We start from the raw sequence: 16305 nt of genomic DNA on the forward strand, positions 1-16305 counted from the left end.
AAAAAGCTTGATACATTAAATGTTAGACTGGTGGTCCATATAAGATCACTATGAATAACTGGGCTTTTCACATTTTAGAATAGGTTTGCATCCCATTGAAATAAAATATTATTCTTGCCAAAAATAACCATGCAACGAGGGTCGTTGTGATGAACAGCAAATAACTATATGCAATTTATCTTATATTCTTCTAAGTGCTCCAGTCTCACAGATTATTTGAAAAGGGCATCATGGCCCAATGGGGAGTCATTTCAATGAAGTGCATATATATACACTGCTCAAAAAAAATAATGGGAACACTTACATTGTGTTGTTTAACTCCAAGTCAATAACACTTCTGTGAAATCTACGTGTCCAGTTATGAAGCAACACTGATTGTGAATCAATTTCTCCTGCTGTTGTGCAAATGGAACAGACAACTGGTAGAAATGATCGGCAATTAGCAAGATACCCCCTATAAAGGAGTGGTTCTGTAAGTGGTGACCACAGACCATTTCTCTGTTCTCATCCTTTTTGGCTGTTGTCTTGGTCGCTTTTTCATTTTCCCATTGCTCTCACCCCTAGAGGTACAGTAGCATGAGGCGGTGTCTACAGTACAACCCACAGAAGTTGCTCAGGTAGTGCAGTTCATCCAGGATGGCACATCAATGCGAGCTGTGTCAAGAAGGGTAGCTGTGTCTGTCAGCACAGTGTCCAGAGCATGGAGCAGATACCAGGAGATGTGGAGGGGGACATAGGAGGGCAACAACCCAGCAGCAGGACCGTTACCTCCTCCTTTGTGCAAGGAGGAACAGGAGAAGCACTGCCAGAGCCCTGAAAAATGACCTCCAGCAGGCCACAAATGTGCATGAGTCTGCACAAACGGTGAGAAACCGACTCCATGAGGGTGGTATGAGGGCCCGACGTCCACAGATGGGGGTTGTGCTCACAGCCCAACACCGTGCAGGACGCTTGGCATTTGCCACAGAACACCAGGATTGCCAAAGTCGCCACTGGCGCCCTGTGCTCTTCACAGATGAAAGCCGGTTCACACTGAGCACATGTGACAGACGTGACAGAGTCTGGAGACGCCGTGGAGAGCGATCTGCTGCCTGCAACATCCTTCAGCATGACTGGTTTGGCAGTGGGTCAGTAATGGTGTGGGGTGGCATTTCTTTGGAGGGCCGCACAGCCCTCCATGTGCTTGCCAGAGGTAGCCTGACTGCCATTAGGTACCGAGATGAGATCCTCAGACCCCTTGTGAGACCATATGCTGGTGTGGTTGGCCCTGGGTTCCTCCTAATACAGGACAATGCCAGACCCCCTGTGGCTGGGGTGTGTCAGCAGTTCCTGAAAGATGAAGGCATTGAAGCTATGGACTGGGCCACCCTTTCCCCAGTCCTGAATCCGATTGAGCACATCTGGGGCATCATGTCTCGCTCCATCCACTAACATCACGTTGCACCACAGATTGTACAGGAGTTGTCGGAAGCTTTAGTCCAGGTCTGGGAGGAGATCCCACAGGAGACCATCCGCAACCTCATTAGAGCATGCCCAGGCGTTGTAGGGAGGTCATACAGGCACGTGGAGGCCACACACAATACTGAGCCTCATTTTGACTTGTTTTAAGGACATTACATCAAAGTTGGATCAGCCTGTAGTGTGTTTTTCCACTTTAATTTTGGGGGTGACTCCAAATCCAGGCCTCCATTGGTTAAGAAATTTGATTTCCATTCCATTTCATATATAGGTTTCAGAACTTAGTTTCTTTAAACCTATTAAATTAATGTAACACCCCAGTTCACCAGTTCATAGTCATAAGTGTAGCTACTTGGAGAAGCAATAATTTGCCTATACATAGGTTATTGTCGTCATAATTTCTCATCCTTTCTGGTGCTACATTAATAAATGATACTTAGTTACATATAACTTACCATATTGAATTGATTCCTTAAAGTGTAGCTATAATTTTGTAAAACTTTTCATATATTATTGGTGCTGCATAGTGTTGCTGATCAGTGGTGTTCAGGTCCCGAGGCCCCCTCTGATCGGTCAAAATACCACTGTATGAGTAAGCGTACGGATCTATAGACTTACTGTTGAGCCTGTGCACTGCTCTGTGAGTGCAGGTCTCACAGGAGTTGTGTACTTTAGAGCAGTGTTTTGCCAATCGGCGTGGGTCTCAGGACCTATAATCTTTAAAAAGTTTTACAAAATGAGTTACCTTTTAAGCATTGAAAAATTATTTCTTCTTCAACTCTGCCAAGACAATGGTACATATAGAGCAGATGCTCTATATGTACAAAGGTGCAGATAGAGCAATGATCAATTGCATTAGTTTGTTAGGAAATAATGATTAGAATTTCTATCTGAGCCTCTGCGATCCCCACCTCCTACTCAGAATTCCCATACATAAATTGCTTAAATAGAGTGTACAGATCTTGATGAGCAGCAGTTGAAAGTAGCTTTAAAAGAATATGAACTGGACATTGAAATAGCACTGCAACATATTTGAGAGAGGAGGCGACAAAATAAGGTAATGAGGTATATTCCCAAAAAATCATAAATGTTAAATTCCTGAAGAATATTTAAAGAATGATAACTGTTAATCCAGTTGTGACATAGGAAGAGTAACAGGTACAGGATGCATAAGATGGTATTGGGGAGTGGGTGAAGAGAAGGCATGCAGGAGACTGAGACCATGAAAGCAGACTAAACTTCTCATGAGCCATTTCTTGATATTTCTATGAAACATAAATCAGAAATTCGATGTGACATTTGAAAGCTTTGTCTTGTGACTACTGCCATCTCCATCCAGACTCGAGCAACGTTTCTCTAATCCATCTGTAACTGCCTTCTATGAAATGACTCAGTTCCTGCTTTTCTGAAGGCAGTTTGGTTAGGGGATCTTAAATATATCTGAGAATGTGGATGTGGTCAGCATAGTCATCCCACAAACATTTAAAAGGAAACCCACAATAACTGCCAAGAGTGAACTATGAACTCCTGCTTTGCCAAGACAAGCCAGAGATCTGCATGTTTGGATTATTCACACACATTAGTGTTATCACTTAGTAATGCCCTGCCTCTCTAATTACTGTACGATTAGTCACAATAGATAACTGATACATCGCGCAAACACTTGCCATCATGGTCTAGAAACAGATCCTTTTAAGTTCGGCAACTGTATACCCCAGGGAACAATAAAACACATTTTATGGCCATAAATATTTTCTGATATTATAAATAAAGCACGTCGCTGAAAATAAATTGTACACATGAGAATAATTCCCAAGTTTATAGATTGGACAGTTGTTTTAACTTTTGAATGGAGTCGTAATAAGGAACACATTATATTGTCATTTTTCAGTAGGGTAACGGAGTCCAAATTTTTTTCTCAAACAGTTAAAAGGGATGCACAGAAAAACATTTGCCCCTTTTTCCAAACCAGTGTCAATTCTATCCACAGGTTATGTGTGGTATTGTAGTTCTGCTCCTATACATTTAGAAATGAACGGCAATACTAAGTGGGTGTTGCATAGGATGGCATGCTATCTTGGTCTACCCAGGGAATTAAAAGTTCAAAAGAGTCCAAGACACTGCCAATATGATTAACTACTGCTTCATTGTGGAGCGTATCAGCTAAGAAGTAATTTCAGCTGTATTAAACAATGCTGATTTTTGCTTATGTGCTAGAAGTAAGGCTATGTTCACACATGTTGGGTTTCTTTTATGTCACAAATCTGCAGCAAAACTGATCTGTCAGGAAATCAGCTGCGTCAAAAACGCTGATTTTGCTGCGTTTTTTTCAGCATTTTTTCACTGTCCTTCTGTCTCTAAGTAGGCTTGTACATAAAGTTCTATAAAAAAAGAACCCCATTCTGTTTTGCCTTCAAAAACACTGATGCAAATTTTGATGCGTTTTTTTCACCTCCCATTACTTCCTATGGGTGAAAAAACGCTGAAAGAATTGACATGCTCTATTTTCCCAAAACCCAACCAAGTTACAAAATACACAGCAAAAAAAAAAAACAAGACGTGTGAACAGAGAATTCTGGTTTCTCATAGACTTTACTGGTACTGCAAGACGCAGCTGAGAATTTGCATAAAAATCTGCAGCAAAAAACGCTGAAAAACCCAACATGTGTGAACATAGCCTAAGTGATCATATTGGTTGTTCCTTGGACACTTTTCCAATTTTTGGATGCAATATCAGTCACAACCCTTGGAAGGTGTGGTGCTATTTGTAGATAAAACAGTCATGTCATATATTTCATTTTATATATTTTATTGCACATAATGCCATCCACTAATAAATGAACAGAAGTGAACATAAGAACATTTATAGATGGCCGAAAAGGTTATTAAACCTTTTCATAGTCATTTTGTTTTCTGAATGACAACCAAAATGGCTTCCCCAGACTTCTAATAGGAAAATGACCATATAGCTGGGTCATAAACCTTGTTGGCGATTAATACATATTGATATTGGCAGTCACCTAGTGTACAGAGCTGCACATGGAACCAATCATGTTCGCAAATAATGGACATGACTGGGCCATTTTTTGATGATTTTAAGACCCTTTAAACAGCCGTTGACTGAATGCTATCAGCCACAAATCTGCTGTAAATATCAAAATGTATTTGTTGATCTTTATTTCCAGAATTTCCAGACATGGAGAAATTGTACATGATAAAAATCTAATATTAAGCAATAAGAGAAATGATAGCATTTTTTGGGGTAAAAACTATCTTCACCCAAAATGAGACTTTTTTTTGTATGTCTTATTAACAAGTTTGGATCTAGGAGGATGAATACGTAGGTGGGCTGCGCTGCTGGAGTAAATCAGATGATGACGACAATAAGGTTTTTTTATTCACAATGTGTTTCAACACCGTACCGGCGTCTATCAAGTGAACAAAACCCAACTTATTAACAGGTTTAGACTTTTCTTCCTGGTCATTTAGTAGCCGGATTACACAGGCAGCCCAGCTTCATGTGCGGACTGGACAATCTGTAATGGATCATTCAGTGAGTATTGGCTGCCGTTGTTCTAGACCAGTGGTCCCCAACCTTTTTTGCACCAGGGACCGGCTTGAAGCAAGATCATTTTTCCATGGCCCAGCAAGGAGGGGGTGGGGTGGGCGGGGCTTTGGTCATATGGGGGCGGGGTAATGGAGGGATTTGGAGTTTAGTACATACTTATCATATAGTGTAGACCAGGTCCCCGCCAGGAGCTATGCCAGGAGCCCCACATAATGTGCTGTGCCAGGAGCCGCATCACTGAGGCCCCATCACGCCCTGCAGCAGGACAGGGCAGCTGTCCTGACAGCTGCTGTTCAGCTGCATTTACTTCATCCCAGGGGCGGACACAGATTGTAGTGGGCCCCTGTGCAAGAAATTTTTGGGGGCCCCCCCCGCCCTTCATAAGGCAACAAAGTTATGTAAACATAACCCCCCCATGTGCATCTCTCACCCCCCCATGTGCAGCTCACCCCCGTGCATCTCTCATCCCCCTCCGTGCATCTCTCATCCCCCTCCGTGCATCTCTCATCCACCCCCGTGCATCTCTCATCCCCTCCGTGCATCTCTCATCCCCCCCGTGCATCTCTCACCCCCCCGTGCATCTCTCATCCACCCCCCGTGCATCTCTCATCCCCCCCGTGCATCTCTCACCCCCCCGTGCATCTCTCACCCCCCCGTGCATCTCTCATCCACCCCCCGTGCATCTCTCATCCCCCCGTGCATCTCTCATCTCTCCCCTCCCCCATGTGCATCTCTCATCTCTCCCCTCCCTCCCATGTGCATCTCTCATCTCTCCCCTCCCCCCCGTGCATCTCTCATCTCTCCCCTCCCTCCCATGTGCATCTCTCATCTCTCCCCTCCCTCCCATGTGCATCTCTCATCTCTCCCCTCCCCCCATGTGCATCTCTCATCTCTCCCCTCCCCCCATGTGCATCTCTCATCTCTCCCCTCCCCCCATGTGGATCTCTCATCTCTCCCCTCCCCCATGTGCATCTCTCATCTCTCCCCTCCCCCCCATGTGGATCTCTCATCTCTCCCCTCCCCCATGTGCATCTCTCATCTCTCCCCTCCCCCCATGTGCATCTCCCATTCCCCCCACTCCTAGTTAATTGTATTTAAAAAAAAATAAAACTTGTTATACTTACCCCCATGCGATCCCTGCAGAATCCTGGCGCTCGTCCAAATCGCTGACACCAGGTTCTCCTGACTTCCGGCCATGTGACGGCGCCGTCACATGACCGGAAGTCAGGGGAATCATGAAGGTGCTGCCGCAGCAGCGCAGCGCTAAGATGTCCCGGACCCGGCGCTTAGCATGCGGCCGGGGGCCCCATGAGGAGAGAGACGCACAAGAGGGGGGCTCCGAGGGGGCTCCTACCGGCCGGGCCCCATACTGGAGTCAGGGCAGTCATGCCCTGATGGCGGCCCTGCTGGAGGCTGGAAGGGCCCCCTCTCCCCGCGGACCGGCTGAAAAACCCCAACGGCCCGGTCCTGGTCCGCGGACCGGCGGTTGGGGACCTCTGTTCTAGACAGTGCGAGTCCTCGTTACACAAGAAGATGTGCTGCTGAGAGCGATGAGCTTATGTGCAGCACAAAATATAATTTCGCCAGATGAATGAGCATTTTGCTCTTATGTCAGTCGATCGTCACCCTATTTAGACGGCAAGATTATCATGCAGCAAACGTTCCTAGGAACGCTCCTTCAGAATAATCTGCCAGTGTAAATGGGCCTCTCATGTAAGACGTAAAGGTAATTATTATCAAATGTCAGTGAATGCCATTAAAGATATTGTTGAGGTCTGACTTTGGTTTCTGCATGTGACTTGGCAGTTGGAAACTTGTTTCGTAGTGAGTTATGCAAGAAACACACCTTGCCCAGCTTGCTCATACTAGTAGTCTCTGGAAGGAGTGTGAATGAAAATGGTATTTGGCATGAGATTTCCTTGAACTGTTCAGTCTGTTCTTTAGCAGTGTATTTTTTTTTTTTAGCCCTGCAACTTACTAAATAGTTAACGTCAAAGTCAAGTGACAATAAGCTCGTGATATTACAATGTTTGATTAACGGTCACAAGATTTCAGGTATGTGCAATCTATAATAATACTAAACGTGTGACTTCACTATTACGTAACATAGCTAGTGTGATCAATGATGACTGTTTATGGCAATATCTAAGCCCAGTAAGTGATCCATCACTGGAATCAGGGTCTCTGCCCTATATTATACTGCTCTCAGATTAGGTAGCAAAAAACTGGTGACAGATGATCTTTAAGCCAAGAAGCAAGACATTCTTTCTTAAAATCTGTAATAGTTGTATCACAAACTAAAACTGCTTTTTGATACAAATACATACCTACATATGAAGTCACAAACTCTAGTAATTTAAGGACCAACAAGCATTAAACAGGTTCTAAAACCAAAACGTACTTTTCTAGTATTGTACAGACACTGCCTGTTTGTTTCTACAGTTTAGGTTTAGGGGACAGTGTCAAACTTAAGAGGGGAAAGCATCTAATACAAATCAATCAGATTATTTTAATACATATTTATGCAAATGGTTGAAAAAGTTCTTGTAATTTGAGGTATTTGACAATAGGGGAGACTATTTTAGACCTGTTTGTAATTCCATTTTAGAACACTACAATCTGTTTCTTCTCAGTTTGAAATAGTTTTATTCTAGATACTTTCTATGTGCCCTATTAGAACACAAGGGGTGTCCTTCGCTTGGGAATCCCATCTGTTGTGAATAGCAGCTCTTGCCTAGGCAGAATCAACCTGTCCATATTAGATAGGCATTTATGTGAGAGGGGAAGGTATGGGCAGTTAGGACTTCCTTTTGAAGATAGTAGTTGACTAGTGTCCACCTGCCGATCATTGGGCTGCCTTCAATATATAAATAAGTTGTCATGTTTATCATAAAAGAAGTACAGTTGCCTCCTTGTTTTTGAAATGGCTAAAAGTAACCTATATGTATAGTAGGTATGTCATTGCTTTTCATAGAAATGTGTAAGATTGATTGATTGTAGCCTTTAAGATGCCTGAGGAGTGAAGAGAAATGACCTCTCCCTGTCTCCACAAGATTTACTAGATTAAAATATTTAGCCATACAAAGCAGTCACGTTTTCTAGCCATTCCCAGTCATACTCTTAAACATCCAATCATAACCATAAATTTCCTGCTGGGACATTCATCTCTTTCAAGAACAGGGCCCATTTCATGCTGTCTGAGAATACAAGCGAGCGTGTTAATATTTTGGAACTCACATTCAGAGCCCCTCTTCCTTTGGATCTGCCATAAATATTTGAGTTTAAGTTATAATTGGCAATTCTGGCAACTTTTTAGTCCGTATAATGCCAGCATATCTTTTTCCATGCTTCTCATCCCTTCATTTTCAGCAGCCAAGATATTGTAGGTAAGCAGCAGATTAGTAGTTATTGTGCTGATCTGTTGTTAGGGATGGGCATGGAAAATTTGGGATAGATACAAATGGTATGTTTGTCAAAATGCATCCCCCTGTTATTTGGTAAGGTTACCTGCTTCATGATAACTTTGGACTCCATTATGGATAGTAAACCCTTGACACAATGGAAAAATTGAGGCCCTAATTCATCAAAACCGGTGTTGTTCATGTAAGTGTTGATGAAGGGGCGAGGTGTACACCTCTTCACCTCTTAATAAATTAGGTACATCTGAAAAGAGGCATGCGCCTCTGTACGCCTCACCGCAAATCTTACTCCAGTCATCACAGCTTGTCATGAATTTGACCATCAGGCGTTGCCACACCTCATCATTCCCCCATCTCTCCCCCGCTCCATCCATGTTTGTGGAGCAAGCCAAAACTGCTGTGAAATGCCAAAAGTCTCAAAAATTTCTGCGCTACTGCACATTGCACAAAAATGTTAACACCTTTTTAAAGCATTTTACACAAGAATTCTTGAGTAATAGCTTTGATGAATAGGGGCCTAGGTGAATATTTAGCTGTATCATTCCAGGTGACTTCGTTTACAAGGCACCACACACGATGTGATTCATTCATTGAGATATTCCAAATTCTTTCGGCTTCTGAGCATGGTAAAATTGTGCAGGTTGGAACTCCTTTCTGCATCACTCCAATATTTAGCTTGTAAAAAGTGGGTTAAGCAATTACATCTTCAGTGGAATAGAAATGACATGGCAATATGCAAACTTTACCTGGAATGTAGATAAAGTTATGCAATCTTGACGGTATATCATTGATCATCATTGCTCTTGTAGAGTCAATGTGCGCATCCTGTCTCTAATCAACGTAGGTTAATGATGGCATTATCTGGAATTATCTTCACATAATGATAAAGTCTCATTCCAACAATTCATCAAGTTATTACTTCTTGTCACTATTGCCACGTTTATTTAGCAACCCACCTGTCTATATATGTCCACACTCCATACACAGCAGGCTCGATAGTTCAGTTTGTCTTCAATTTGAAGGTCTAAGAGGTAAAGTTTCTACTTGTGAAGAGCACCAAGGTGCAGTGGGAAGATTTTGAGGCTAACCATCCTCCCCTTCGAAATTAAAGATGCCACAGTATTTTTTTTTTCCTGATCCCTCCAGCACCGCTCTGGTCCTCTTGTGGATGATGTGACCGCTCTTCGGTTTTGTTGTCTCCCCCAGTGTCTACTCTGTGGGATTGTGCTACTTTCCCAGTGTAAGTTTATGAGACTCAAAATAAGGTTTCACAAACTTACATTAACAAAACAGCTTTTGGTCAACAGGTAAATCCCTGTGTGATCCGGCTAGTCTCTTTTCAGGTCACGTGGGCCAGAAGAGGACTGGAGCAGCACCAGAAACTGTAAGAGAACAGGGTCTCAAGTGCAATATATTGGAAGTAGCAACCTTATAAGTCAATATTGACCCTTTAAAGTGCCTTGCTACATGACGTAGCATATAAAGCCAATGCTTTTGCTCATCATCAGTGAAAAGTAGGAGTATTACTTGACTGGGTGAGACAGCTGTATGTCTGTATGCAACTGAAATTCTTGTTTGGCTTTATGTGCTAAGCCACGTGTCAAGGCTCTTTTATGGGTGTTGATATTGATTTATAAGATTGCTACTTCCAATAGGTGTTCCTAGAAACCTTGCCCTGTTCTTCTGTGAAAGTCTTTTTGCATTTTTAATGTCCCAGGGGATCATTGCATAACCTATGAGTCTCTCTATGTCTGCTTGGTGCTCTCCACAGAGAGAAGCTTTGCCCCTTAGATACCCTGTCAAAATCCAACAAGTCCTCCTACTGAGGGGCAAAAACCCTAAGGCTATAAAGCCAAACCAGAGTCTTTGTTTGCATGGAGCTAAGTTGCGTGGCAAGACTCTTTGAAGGGTTGATATTGACTTACAGTATTGCTAATTCCAATAGGTGACCTTAAAGCCCTCATACATATTAGATGGCTGAACGATGGTTCGGCCAATCGTTCAACAAGCAGCCATCTCGGCTGTCTCTCCCTTACACAGGAGTGGTGATTCTGCAAAGGCCTCCTTTGTTCTCTGTAAAAATACCTCTGCCAGAGAGAGAAGTAAAGGTTCGGTAGTCCAAAGTCAGACATGCCAGGTCCTTAATTCCCATAACAATCGTCGGGGGTACCATACCCATTATGGTCAGCTGAACCTGTTGTTGATGGTTTTAACCTATATAAGTTTAATGTGTATGGGAGGGGGGGTTAAAAGACCCCGTTCTTTCTCTTTAAAGAGGCGATTTACATATTCATCTTCTCCTAGAAAGTAACTATTATAGGTATGATCATAGCCACAAATGAGGAAGCTAGTTCTTCCAGCAATGTGCATGCAGATTGTCTAGTCCAAGTGGACTTATGTTGGAACCCTTGGTATATTAGAATACATTATTTGATCTTTTTGGTTTTATTTGATTCCATCTGCTTCATCATCTATTAAAGCTGTATGCATTTTTACCTATTATGACTCGCTACAACTAAATATTATAAGTTAGGGTTATTCCTCCATTTAAATTTGAGCACATCCATGTGGGAGTCAGATGACTTTATCATGAGTCACGGCTAGGTGGTTATGCACTTGTTATATGCTTTCAGGTTTTTTATAGTATGCGTGGTGTCTTTTTTTGTGTAAATATAGATTGTTATATTTTTACATTACAAAATACTGTCTAGGCCATGCCTTCATTTTGTTTGTGTATCTTGGTCTTTAGGACAACGTACTAGTATTTAACCTAACATTGCACATTTTCTGACTTGATTATTAGATTACAGTGCCCTCCTTAATATATTAGAATGAAATGCCGGGAAGAAAAGTTGTTCTACACTCTCTGGAGTCACAACAAACCGGTGATAAGGTTTATTGTCTATGCATTTCTGAGTTCACTGGTTATATATGGTTGTCCTGAGGAAGGAGTCAGTGGACTCTGAAACGCGTAGACAAACTTTCATTTTTACATTATCACTGGTTGGTCGTGACTCCAGAGCGCTCAGAACAACTTCCGGCATTTCATTTTGACATATTCCAAGGAAGCTGCAGCATCTTAATTCCATGTCTCACACAACCCCTCTAGGTGAGCGGTTCTATATATTCTATTATCAATTATATTACGTGGATAAGACCCTATTGGGCTCTTGCATTTTTTATACTCCTGAATATATTGATATACTTAGCCGCAGTTTGGTTTGCAGCAGTTCTCAGGTTAATGTGATGTTGTTTTGAGACCCCAAGTGTCTCTTGGAATTTTTGGAATCTCAAAAATGTGGGTCTGTATAGACCGTGCTGAACAATCAGCGAACTCCTAAAACAGTCTGGGACATCTCATGGAATACATTACATGCCCATAGGTTCTCCTCGGCTGTAGCTATTTGTTGTGTTAAGTATGTGTACCATATTGAATTCAGGACTCTTTGATATAGAGTTGATTTCAGCAAGTATTAACAAGCCTGTATATGTGACTCAACTGCCCTGCAGTCAATTGATTTCATATTCATTGCACAACCTAATACATGAACACCATAGTTTTAATTCCCCTCTCATGTACAACTCTATTGTTTAGAAGCTACTCTGCGTTTGATTCTCACATCCACAAGTATTTACTCAATGCTAATGAAACTGCACCCATTTAATAATATGTTTTCTCACATGTGAACTTTTCTCTCCAGTGATTGTTCATTCCCTGAGGCACTTTGTGGGTGTTTTTGTATAACCACCTTCAAAGTTTTGTTTTTTTTTGTAATTAACTAGGCCAAATATTTTAAGTATAAGTATGTACTGGTTTTCCACGTATATTCATTTTATGATAATTACAACATTGAAAAAGAAAATTTATATAAACAAGCAACCTTTTTTTGTACTTGGGAATCTGGAAATATTTTATGAAAATTTCTTTATATACATAAAAAAAACAGTTGTAGCTATTGAAATATTGCTTAGTGTACTCAGTGCCCCGAAAACAGAGCAAAACAAATTCATGTATATTTGTCAGTTCTCAAGAGTTTAGATGTTTTTCTTTTTTAACTGACACTTATAAAAATCAGCACTTCCTTACATTATTATTGGAATAGTTTATGCCATACATGTAATTTTTGTACAATTGCCTCCTATTGTTTGCCTGAAAATTGAGCATCACTTGTTCTTCACATAGTGCAGATTTAAAGCACCACTCCAGCCGGAGTGTTACTACTGTATTAATCTAAAATCCTTGCCCCTAGTATTATACTTACCAGACTCTGTCTTCTGCAGTTCTCAGCTCCGCTCCGCTCGCTCTCCAGCAGTTTGTGACATGCTGCATCGCTCCAATGTTTGCTGGGTGCGATGAAGGTCACTCTAGACTTACAATGAGAGTTTCTGTACTTCTGACTTACGGTCAGTCGGAAGTTGCAGTCACAAGATGGTGGCGCAGGACCGGAGAGGTGCCAGGATCAGCTAAAGACCTCGACTGATAAGTGTAATACTAGGATCAGGGATCTTAGATTAGTTGAACCACTTCAGCGTTGAAATGAAAAAAAAATACGCTGGAGTGGTGCTTTAAAAAACTTTTCTATTTATTACTACTTTGAGGGTCACTGCATCCATTTAGGAAACAGACCAAAACTACACCAACTTATTTGTGCAAACACGGACTTAAAGTAGACTTGTCTGTTCCTTTGATCTTTCTGCTTTAGTAAATATTTTCATTCCCCATAAAATAATTCTAGAACATTTATTCGTATAGTTCTATGTCCCTGTGTTATCCCTTTTAGAAATGTATGAATACATTGACTCTCTTGTGAAGGGGAGTGTCCCTACACTATCTGATTGGACCGTGACTGACAGTTATAGTGAAACACCCCCCTCAACAGATAAACAGTTTCCTTTATGCCAATTTCTGCCATAATATGTCCACAGCTTAGACCTGAGTTTAATGGGTACTATTACACTTCTCTTTAATCATTGTGATGTAAATTTCATTAAGTTGAACTGTTGGGAGACATTGTGGCATTGATTCATCAAAGTGTTCTCTGGCGGAAAAAGACTTTGATCAGTCTCAAAAATGTTGCGAATTTTGGCATTTTCACGTTAGTTTCGCCCAACTCTTCCAAAATGGGCAGAGCTGGGGCAAGACTGGAAGTGCAGAACAGTGTTGTGACGCCTTATGCCACAAATCTTACTACAGTCAAGAGTGGGTGCACATAGAGGTGCATCCACTTTTCAGACATGCCTTCATGAGGAGCCATGCGAGGAGGCGTGCACCAATGACTCCAGCACACCCACTCATCAAGGCTGGCGTGAACATTGCTGGCGATGATGAATCAGGGACTAACATACAGCCATTTGATGGAAATCTGAACCTGGCTTTAGGCTTGTGCATCTTCTATTTTGAAAGAGATCCAATAACATAATTGGAAACTTTAGGAATTAGAAAATTATCTATACTCTTAGTAAAATCAACACGTAAATAAACTACTACGAAGGTGAATTTAGTTTGAACTTGACCGCAGTTAAATATGATACTATTATTGGCTCTAAACTCCATATAACTTAGCCCATCTCAGCAAAGTAATATTACTTTTATTATCACCACTTTTTGAATTATTTGAGATTACATCTCCATTGAGGAAAGTCTATGGCCAGACAGCTGAGAGAGATTCACTAATACAAGCGTTATTTCCTCTAATAAATTAGCTACATTAAAACTGCCTTAACATGCTGCAGCCATGGTACGTATCTTTAAAGCTGTCGTAGTAAAACCGAAGCATTTTTTCAGCAGTTTTTGAAACAGCAAAAAATGTAAAGTGACTGCAGTATGTGAAAGTAGCCTAAAGATTTTAATTTCTATTACTAATTTTATTTTGTGCCCTGCAAACGGCATCGGCCCAAGGGATTGTCATACAGATGTCACTTGCTTACATTATTCACCCCCAAAACATCAATTGGTTGATCTGCATAAGAGTGGTGGGTATTAAACGTCCAATAATAAAACTAAGCCATTAAATATATTTCCTTAAGATAAATATATATATGACACTCCCATAATTATAATGGGAACTTACTACATAGAGATTACTAAGGAGGACTTAATTCAATTTCTTTCTTAGCACTATGCCTTGTGGATTTAGTTTTTTTGCCTTATTGTTTTTTGGCTTGCAGTCATTTTGTATTAATATGGTAGCAAACAGTGAGTTGTCTTCTAATACAGAATAGATTAACACATCCAATTTTCTGTTTTTATCGAAAAACGAAATCAAGAATTACATTTGCAGGAGAATTTTGTGATTTCTGTCAACCTGTCTGCTGTAAATAGCTGCTAGATAAAACCAAATGTCTGATTTCTTGTTTCTTTTATTTTAGGCTATTCAGAGGTGTTTAATACATAATGTGAATGGTAATAATAGTGTTGCAAGTCGCTCAGTAACCAGTGTAGATCCTGTGTTTTGTTCAGCAGCTACATCTGGCTACTGGGTCTCTGGCTGCATTTACAATCACAAATCTGGCTTTTACGAGAGTTGGGTAGAGCGGTAGAACGCCATCAGCTACTATCAAGAAAATGTATTCAGCTTTATTCTCTGTTTCTCTGTAAAACATGTCTGTAGTAGTGCTTGTTACATTCTTGTGATCTCTTCGATTTCTCCATTCTAAATGAAGGTTACAGGTAAAAAAAAACAGAGGAACTAGGAGTTTCTTTTACAAAAATATGACAAAATCTTTATTAAATACACATGTATACATATTAGTAAAAAGACAATATAGATAAAAACAGTGTGCATAAGGGCCAGTGTCAGAAAACCCCTTGACTTCCCTTCAGAAAGCAACGCACAGGCAACGCGAAACGCGCGTTGGGAAGACGCTATTCCACCCTAGTCACCGGTCTGAGGGTCCTTGGGATACTACAATTTAGGGTAAGCGGTCATAGGCTGTTTTGTCCAGTATTCTGATACTTATACATTTGCTGATGGTGGTCCTGGGAGTTCGCATTTTAGTGTGGCACACTGTGTGGCTATACTCTTATAACTTGCCCTATATAGATCACCTGGGTCAACCTGTTACCACTAGCCTAAAAACACTCAGTTTTTCCCGGCCTATACCTTACATAGTATGTAACTCTATCTCTGACTGGCTTTCCCCTGGGGGGGGGGTTCTGACACTGACCCTTATGCACACTGTTTTTATCTATATTGTCTTTTTACTAATATGTATACATGTGTATTTAATAAAGATTTTGTCATATTTTTGCATAAGAAACTCCTAGTTCCTCTGTTTTTTTTCATGTTTTTGGAGTTGCATGGGCACACTCTTACTTATGCATGTTGATGTGCCCTAGTTTAATATGATTTTGGGAAACTTTTATATAAAGGTTTACAGGTAAAGTATTAGATGTTGGAACATGAAATATGCAATGTACGCTGAAGACCATCCAGATTGTGGCATGCACCTGGCACACAATGTAGATATCTGTGTTTGTGAAGCAACAGCTACATTGTCTGCTGGGTTTCAGGCTCAATGGAAATATCCTCCAGCATGATGGATCAGAATAAAGAAACATGAAAGTAAATTAAGTGTTTTATGTGCTTTTGTGTTTCCAAAATATAAGGAATTTATTGCCTTTTTTCATTAGTGTGTTAATTTTTTCTAAAAATAAAGTTTATGGAGTCTTCATTCTGCTGGTTATTCATATTCAGTATGAAAATGGAAAAGAGAAAGTATATTTACTATAGTAATTTACTTTGTTCTAGGTTATAATGTTTTCTAATGAAAGGCAACCCAAGATAGATAGGTAAAGCAATTACATTAGCAGTGTGGGAAATCCTACAACTCACTAAAAAGGAGGTTCAGCCATATATT

General features: G+C 40.9%; 1 long non-coding RNA gene across 1 annotated transcript in view; it reads left to right on the forward strand.

The window, feature by feature from the left end:
* LOC141252961 (uncharacterized) overlaps positions 1-15186 on the forward strand; it is a 152407-nt gene extending 137221 nt beyond the window's left edge. The window contains exon 5 of the long non-coding RNA XR_012314171.1: positions 14906-15186. This is a non-coding gene — a long non-coding RNA (uncharacterized lncRNA). The remainder of the gene's footprint in view (positions 1-14905) is intronic.
* Positions 15187-16305: the final 1119 nt, after the last annotated feature.

Source organism: Phyllobates terribilis, unplaced genomic scaffold (assembly GCF_046119375.1).
Source record: "Phyllobates terribilis strain yellow unplaced genomic scaffold, ASM4611937v1 Scaffold_2__4_contigs__length_985480577, whole genome shotgun sequence".
Taxonomy (NCBI): Eukaryota; Metazoa; Chordata; class Amphibia; order Anura; family Dendrobatidae; genus Phyllobates; species Phyllobates terribilis.